This window comes from Pelophylax lessonae, assembly GCF_965119305.1.
Source record: "Pelophylax lessonae genome assembly, chromosome: 6".
Lineage (NCBI taxonomy): Eukaryota > Metazoa > Chordata > Amphibia > Anura > Ranidae > Pelophylax > Pelophylax lessonae.
In genome coordinates this window covers 322,063,930-322,072,774 of record NC_138773.1, presented here as the reverse complement: position 1 = coordinate 322,072,774, position 8,845 = coordinate 322,063,930, and positions in this window count along the sequence as shown.

Genomic DNA, 8,845 nt, shown 5'->3' with positions numbered 1-8,845 from the left:
ATTGATTGATTAATATTTATTATGCAATGATTTTGGGTATATTTATTATCACTGAGTTTTTGGCGCTACATTCTTTTGAGATGTATATATACAGTATTTCACAAAAGTGAGTACACCTCAGATTTTTGTAAATATTTTATTCTATCTTTTCATGTGACAACACTGAAGAAATGACACATTGCTACAATGTAAAGTAGTGAGTGTACAGCTTGTATAAGGGTCCTTTCACACGAACGATCGGATCAGATCCGCCTGATCGGATGCTCCATGCATCCCTATGGGGCAGCGCGTGTCAGCGGTGACATCTCTGCTGACACCCGCTGCTATCCGCTTCCGATCCTATCCGTGAAATCCAGACGGATGGAAACCCTATTTTCCATCCGTCCAGCGGACAGACAGGCGGTCCGTTCTCATCCGATACCCCCATAGAGGACAGTGGGGATCTGACAGCTCCGTCTCCGCACACAGAGCGGAGACAGAGCTGTCATCCGCCTGCTCAGCGGGGGTCAGCGGATCGATCCCCCGCTGAGCAGAACGGCTCAGTCAGCGGATGCGGGCCGTGTGAAAGGATCCTTACAGTGTATATTTGCTGTCCCCTCAAAATAACTCAACACACAGCCATTAATGTCTAAACCACTGGCAACAAAAGTGAGTACACCCCTTTAGGGTTGGTTAACACTATATCCACACACGAATCTCACAGGAACATGCTATGCGTTCCTGTGCAATTCAGACCGCATGCAAAACACACTCCGTTTGCGATTTGCAGTAGGTGTCAATAGGAATTTAGTGACACCCCAAATGCAGATCGCAAACGTTTGCCCGTTCCTGCCCATAACAGATAATGTGGTACTTTTGTACCATGCAATCAGGTCACAGTGCATTTTAAAAGTAGTGCATGCACTGTGCTTTTGGTGCGGTGCGGTGCAATTTAACCAAATTCAAAATGAACGGGGCGGAAATCGCACAGCACAGAACCACATGTGAATCACAAAGGAAATGCACAACGCGGTCCTGTGCGATTCATGTGTAAGCATGGTGTGAACTGGCCCTTAAACAGCATTTTTTCCTCTTTGTAAATGTCAGCGTTGCTGTAGCAGGTTACATCATACAGATGAGCCACTTCACATAAGGGCATCCCCCAGGCATGTTATTTCAAGGAATTTTGCATTGTAATGTTGCCCTTTAAGTGTTTTTAAAATTGCTGCTCTTCACAAAACAAAATTACAAATTTTTTTTTTTTTTGCACTGGTACATGACCCCTCCCCCCCTCCCCCATGGGCCCTCCCATGCTATTTGTTTAACAATCTCTTGCTTATTAGTCTCAGAATGGCCCTTATTGTTTTTTAACATTCAGATTCTATTGACTTCAATGGGGTTTGGATTCAGCACCCAAACTATGGTAATGCTCATCGAACCCGCCTCTAACCAAACCGAGTGTACATTCAGCTCTTCCCTACAATAGCAATATTGTACCCCAGTAATATTGTACCCCAGTAATATTGTACCCCCAGTAATGGTAATGCTCATCGAACCTGCCTCTAACCAAACCGAGTGTACATTCAGCTCTTCCCTACAATAGCAATATTGTACCCCAGTAATATTGTACCCCAGTAATATTGTACCCCAATAATATTGTACCCCAGTAATATAGTACCCCAGTAATATTGTACCCCCAGTAATGGTAATGCTCATCGAACCCGCCTCTAACCAAACCGAGTGTACATTCAGCTCTTCCCTACAATAGCAATATTGTACCCCAGCAATATTGTACCCCAGTAATATTGTACCCCCAGTAATGGTAATGCTCATCGAACCTGCCTCTAACCAAACCGAGTGTACATACAGCTCTTCCCTACAATAGCAATATTGTACCCCAGTAATATTGTACCCCAGTAATATTGTACCCCAATAATATTGTACCCCAGTAATATTGTACCCCAGTAATATTGTACCCCCAGTAATGGTAATGCTCATCGAACCCGCCTCTAACCAAACCGAGTGTACATTCAGCTCTTCCCTACACTAGCAATATTGTACCCCAGTAATATTGTACCCCAATAATATTGTACCCCAGTAATATTGTACCCCCAGTAATTTTGTGCTGTAGTAAATATTGTACCCCATTAACATTGTATCCCAGTTATATTATATCCTAATAAGATTGTACCCCATGTACATTGTACCAAAGTTATATTGTATCCTAGTAATATTGTACTCCATTAACACTGTGTCCCAGTTATATTGTATCCTAGTAATACTGTACCCCAGTAACATTGTATCCCAGTTATGTTGTACCCTAATAATACATTTACCCCATTAATAATGTATCCCACTTGTATTGTATTCTAATAATATTGTACCCCAGTTATATTGTATCCTAATAATATTGTATCCCATTAACACTGTGTCCCAGTTATATTATATACTAGTAATATTGCACCCCACGTACATTATATCCCAGTTTTATTGTATCACATTAACACTGTGTCCCAGTTATTTTGTATCCTAGTTATATTGTACCCCATCACCATTGTATCCCAGTTATATTGTACCCTAATAATATTGTACCCTATGTACTTTGTACCCCAATTTTATTGTATCCTAGTAATATTGTACTCCATTAACACTGTGTCCCAGTTATATTGTATCCTAATAATATTGTACCCTATGTACTTTGTACCCCAATTTTATTGTATCCTAGTAATATTATACTCCATTAACATTGTATCCCAGTTATATGTTATCCCATTAACACTGTGTCCCAGTTATTTTGTATCCTAGTTATATTGTACCCCATTAACATTGTATGCCAGTTATATTGTACCCTAATAATATAATATTGTACTCCATGCACATTGTATCACAGTTACATTATATGCTAATAATACTGTACCCCGTGTACACTGTACCCCAATTTTATTGTATCATAGTAATATTGTTCTCCATTAACACTGTGTCCCAGTTATATTGTATCCTAGTAATACTGTACCCCATTAACGTTGTATCCCATTAACACAGTGTTCCAGTTATATTATATCCTAGTAATATTGTACGCCATTAATATTGTATTCCAGTTATATTGTAACCTAATAATATTGTACCGCAATTTTATTGTATCCTAGTAATATAGTACTCCATTAACACTGTGTCCCAATTATATTATATCCTAATAATATTGTATCCCATGCACATTGTACCCCAATTTATTTGTATCCTAGTAATATTGTACTCCATTAAAACTGTGTACCAGTTATATTGTATCCTAGTAATATTGTACCCCAATAACATTGTATCCCAGATATATTGCACCCTAATATTATTATACCCCATTAACATTGTATCCCAGTTGTATTGTATCCAAGTAATATTGTACCCCAGTTATATTGTATCCTAATAATATTGTACCCCATTAACGCTGTGTCCCAGTTGTATCCTAGTAATATTGAACCCCATTATCATTGTATCCCCCTAATATTGTGTCCTAGTAATATTGTACATTGTATCTCATTATATTTTACCTCATGTACCCATAATGCTGCCAGAATCCAGACAGCTCCTTACATGTGTGGTGGGTGTTCCTGCTTCTCACTATCACTAACAATGTCTCTCCTTCTGCTCGATGTGCCACCAATCACATTAAGTCGTCTGGAAGAGTCTGATTCTGATTGGTGGCTGCAGGGAACCTCTTAGTACCTGTTTGCTAGGCCCAAGCACTGCATCATGGGAGGAGGTCACCTGCTTCTGCCACACCCAGAAGTATTTTTGCAGGGTCTGCAATGGGAGTAAGTATAGGGGGAGTATAACTGGGCGGGGGGATGGGGCTTTAAAGAGACCTTGTCACTGAGCAAGAAGACAGGGTCTCTTTAAGGCTTCAATTCTCATTTCAACTAAAATGTACCTTTAATGATTTTCTATTGAACACAGAATTGCACTATGGGGCGTTTTTTAATCTTTGCCTGGAGTCCCGCTTTAACCCCTTCACTGCTCAGCTCAGCCCAGAACAGCTGGAAGCGAATAATGTTCTGGCAGGTCCGCCAAGAATTTGTATTCCTTCGGGTTTCAAGTTCTCATTTCTTCTCTTTACACCCAACCCGTGTTATCTCATAGCTGCAGTTAACCCTTTAAGTCGCATCACAGCCAGCAGTGCACCGGCTTTAGTCATGATGCAGCGATGTGACGGAACCCGGGCAAGAAATCGGCTTTCAATAAAGCAGAACTCCGGCCTTCCCTTCAGTCCTGCAAAGTTGTACCGGCTTCTCTCCTGGACTGAAATGGTTTACTCTGAATTTACTGCACACTGTGAGCTTCTCACAATGTGCATTAGAAGCTGCAGCAAGTCAGCTAGAGCCCACCTCTGGCTGGATAACATCCAGCATCATCTAGCCCAGTGCATCTCAAACTTTGTTCAGTCAAGGAACATTTATAAACTCTGCACAATCTTGAGGCACCCCATTCTAAAATGTAAAAAATTAAACTAACAATTTTATATATTGCAGCAGCCAGGGCTGGCCCAACATATTATGCTGCCTGGATTGAAAGATTGAAATGTTGCCCCCCCCCCCCCCCAAAAAAAAATTACGCCCACCAAAAGGCCCCCATATACATTATTTTATATAAATATAACATTTAGAAAATATTATAAATACTGTTATCTTCTTCCATAACTCACCACTGGATCGGTCCACCGAACACCTGCTCTGTCCTCCGGTCACTCCTGTTTCCGCCGCGGCCACCGCCCTAGAAGATCCAGCCTGCTCTATGTGAGATGGAGTGCACTGAGGAAGAGGCGAAGCCTCGAAACGCGTCAGGCGTCATTTCCTCAAGGACAGTGGACATTGACACAAATTGGTCCCGATGTTTGTATTTGATATGCTGGTTTACACCATTGTTTGTGAGTAGTCACTTTTACCTTTTACTAATAAAGCCTTATTGAGAATAATGCGCTAGGCCGGTGCGTCCTTTCTTTATTTTTTGTTTTCAGCACTTTTGGACTACCCCGGTCCTATAGGGCAGCAAGACCATTGGGGATGCCAAGTGGGAGTTCCGTGGAAGGAGTGGTCGGGGGGGGGGGGGGCTCTGGTTTTGAGCGCAGGAGCAAGGTGCTCTGCATCGCAAATTTGTTTTGATGAAGTGCGCTGATGCCTGACGTCATTGCGCACACCGCGATCACGTGAGGGACGTTCCCAGGAGGAGGCGTTCTGCCTCCTCATACTCATCAGTTTGCACTACAGGCGGCAGTATGAGTTTGCGCCGCAAACTGATGACACAAAAAACTGCTGAAAAAAATCTTGGGTGTCAATTTGCCGCCCCTCTCAAAGTGCTGCCTGGGTCCAATGGACCCAGCGGGACCCATGGTAGGGCCGGCCCTGGCAGCAGCATCTACACACCTGGGCCACCCAATATTAGTGGGGATTTGTTCCTCCACCTTTGCACACTGGTATTGGCTAGTATTCTAGCATTTATCTTGTCCCTGACTTTCTCTCCTTCCCTTTGAAAGCATGACCCCATTGCTGACATAGTAGGGCAAGAGAGGGGCAAGCAAGGATGCTGTACAGGTTCCTGATGTCCATCCTTATCATATGAGGTTGTTGTTAGGATGCCAGTGGCTGGTTTACATGGTGCCCAAAGTTATAATGCTGCACAATAAAACCTCTAGATTTGAGTAACAAAAAGGCTGCCTTGCTGGCAATTTTTGTGCAATTTGTGGCAATTTTTAGGCATTTTGCCAAGGCACTCCTGAAAAGGCACACCAGGGTGCCGCGGCACCCTGGTTGAAAAAGGCTTATCTAGCCCTTTCTTCCCTAGCCTGACTGTCCCTGGCCAGCCCCATTCATTGGATTTCAGTTCTTTCAATCAAGGGCTCAGCATCACATTTGGGTGTTATCTAGGGTGGTCTGCATACAAATGCAGCCTGCTTAACCACTTTATGACCGCCCACCGCAGTTATTCTGCGGCAGGCAGCCGCTCCTGGGTAAACCGACGTAGGTATATGTCGGTCGTGTACAGGAGGCTAGGGGGCAAGCGTGCGCCGCCGGTGGCGTGCTCCCGCCCCTGCTCGTCAGCGGGGAAGCCGATGCAATGGCAGCTCCAATTGCTGCCTGACACCCGCGATCGCTCCCCGCTGAGAGAGAAGAACGGTCAGCTGTTGTAAACACAGCTGACCGTTCTTTTCTCTGGAATGATCACAGAGCCCCTGTGATCCTTCTATATAGGATCACAAGTCTCTATGGTCATTCCACAAGCCACGCCCCCCCACAATTTGAAACACTCCCCTAGGTACACATTTAACCCCTTGATCACCCACAGTGTTAAACCCTTCCCTGCCAGTGTCATTATTACAGTAACAGTGCATAATTTTAGCACTGATTACTGTAGTAATGTCACTGGTCCCCCCAAAAATGTCAGTTAGGGGTCCGATCTGTCCGCCGCAATGTAGCAGTCCCACTAAAAATTGCAGATCACCGTCATTACTAGTAAAAAAAAAAAAAAAAACAATAAAAATAACATCAATCTTTCCCGTAGTTTGTAGACGCAATAACTTTTGCGCAATCCAATCAAAATACACTTTTTTTTTGCATATCAAAAATATGTAGCAGAAAACAAATTGGCCTGAAATGTCAAAAATGTCAAAAAAATTCAGATTTTTACTTTTTTTTTGGGGGGGGGGGGGGGGAATGTTATATAGCAGAAAGTGAAAAATATTTAATTTCTTTTTTCTGAATTGTTGCTCTTTTTTTGTTTATAGCGCAAAAAATAAATCTTCCAGAGGTGATCAAATACCACCAAAAGAAAGCTCTATTTGTGGGGAAAAAAGGACATCAATTTTATTTGGGTACAGCGTCGCACAACCGTGCAATTGCCCATTAAAGTAACGCAGTGCCGAATCGCAAAAAATGGCCTGGTCATTAAGGGGGGAAATCCTTCCAGTCCAGAAGTGGTTAAGAACACCCAGTCCTCCACACTGACCCTTTCCAACTCCTTCCAAAGCAAAAAAATTGAATTGGCTGACACTTTTACGCCAACCCATTTGGGACAAGTAGGGGACATCACCGTGGCGTCACTTTTCTAGCAGTGCAGTGTGGTAATTGCAACCAACTCTTAGATGTGATGACTCCATTAGTTTTTATTTTTCAGGCTATCCTTCCATTTCTTTGTTTGTGTTAGAAGCGGTTCCTCACAGTTATTACCTTTTGTATCATTTGAACCTCCCTCTTAGATTGTAAGCTCTTACGGGCAGGACCTTCTGATTTCTCCTGTATTGAATTGTATTGTAACTGAATTGTCTGCCCTAACGTTGTAAAGCGCTGCGCAAACTGTTGGCGCTATATAAACCCTGTGTAATAATAATAATAATATGGTAAAGGGGGAAAGGGTTGGAGGATTTGTGCTAGCAGATTCTTTTTGTTTCTAGGGATGGGGGATATTTGTGCTAGGAGTGGTATTTGGAGGATTTGGAGGGGGGGTGTACTCGGAGGGGAAATTTAAGGGGTGGAGGAGTTATGCTAGGAGGGGTGATTTTTTTTTTTTTTTTTTGGGGGGAGAGGCATTTTTTCTGGGTGGATTTGGGGGATGGAGGTGGCAAAGATTTCTATGTGTTGGGAGGAGAACGCAATAGCGCCAGGAGAACGCAATAACGTTTGAGGGGTCGGTGTTGATGGGGGAATCGAGTGTTCTTCCACCCATGGTGGAAGAAAATAAAAGAAAATCAATTACTCTATGGCTTGCCTTAGCTGGAGTTTTGTTTGTTAGTGTGTCTAAATCTGCTAATACATCTAACACTCCCCTACCCTCCAGATTGACAATGCTGCTCTCTGCTGTGCCCCTTGTGTTCCTTTATCCAGAGTGGGGGCACTCCAATACAGGAGGTATGTTACTGGCCAGATCACCAGGTAAAAAAAGAGGGGGAAAAAGCCTAGAAAACAAAAGGAAAACAAATGCAGCCAACGCTTCTAATGATTGGTAAGCTGCAATATTTGACAATTTTGGTTTTGGATTTAATACCTCTTTGGGTTAGTCCATGGGTGTCCAACCTTTTGGCTTCTCTGGGCCACATTGAGTGTAGAGAAATTTTCTCGGGCCACATATAAAATATATACTATAGTTAAGGTATATAAGTAATAAAACGTTGCAGCGCTCTTCCCGCGCTGCTGCGCCCCCTCCCCAGCACAAATTTAACACTGCTATTGGATGATCCCCTCCGAGGCAGCCTCTGCCTACAGTTAGTTGGAAGCTGCCGTGGCCGTGCCCCCGACTCGACTTCCTTCCTCCCCAGCAAAAAAATAAATTGTCAGGGGGCAGTGGGCCGCATTGCCTGCGGTTCTGGGCCGCATGCGGCCCCCGGGCCGCAGGTTGGACATGCCTGGGTTAGTGAGTGCTGTGAAATGCAGAATAGCTCCAAATGTAGAAAAATGGAGGGAAAAGTCCAAGGTTCCCGGTAGGGATGAGCTCTGTTTTCGCGTCGAACCTAGAGTCGACTCGAACATCCTCTGTTCGTATGTTCACAGAATGGGGACGCTCAGCGGGAAGTTCGATCGCCGATGGACGTCCCATAATGCGCTGTTGCGGTGCATTAATTGCTGATGATTGGCCAAAGCATGCACCTGACCTGTATGCTTTGGCCAATCACAGCACAATGTCCTGTCAGAGCCATGATTGGTCCACGCCCCACACTATATAAGGCTGCTGTTTGCACTGCAGCCGTGTACAGTGTGTGACAATAGAGGTTAGGCAGGTAGTTAAAGGATAGTAAGTTAAGTTAGTTTAGTGCAGTCAGTGTAGTGTACAGGCATACCCCACTTTTAAAATGTATGAATATGTTGTAGTCCTGGGTCCCCTCTCAGTG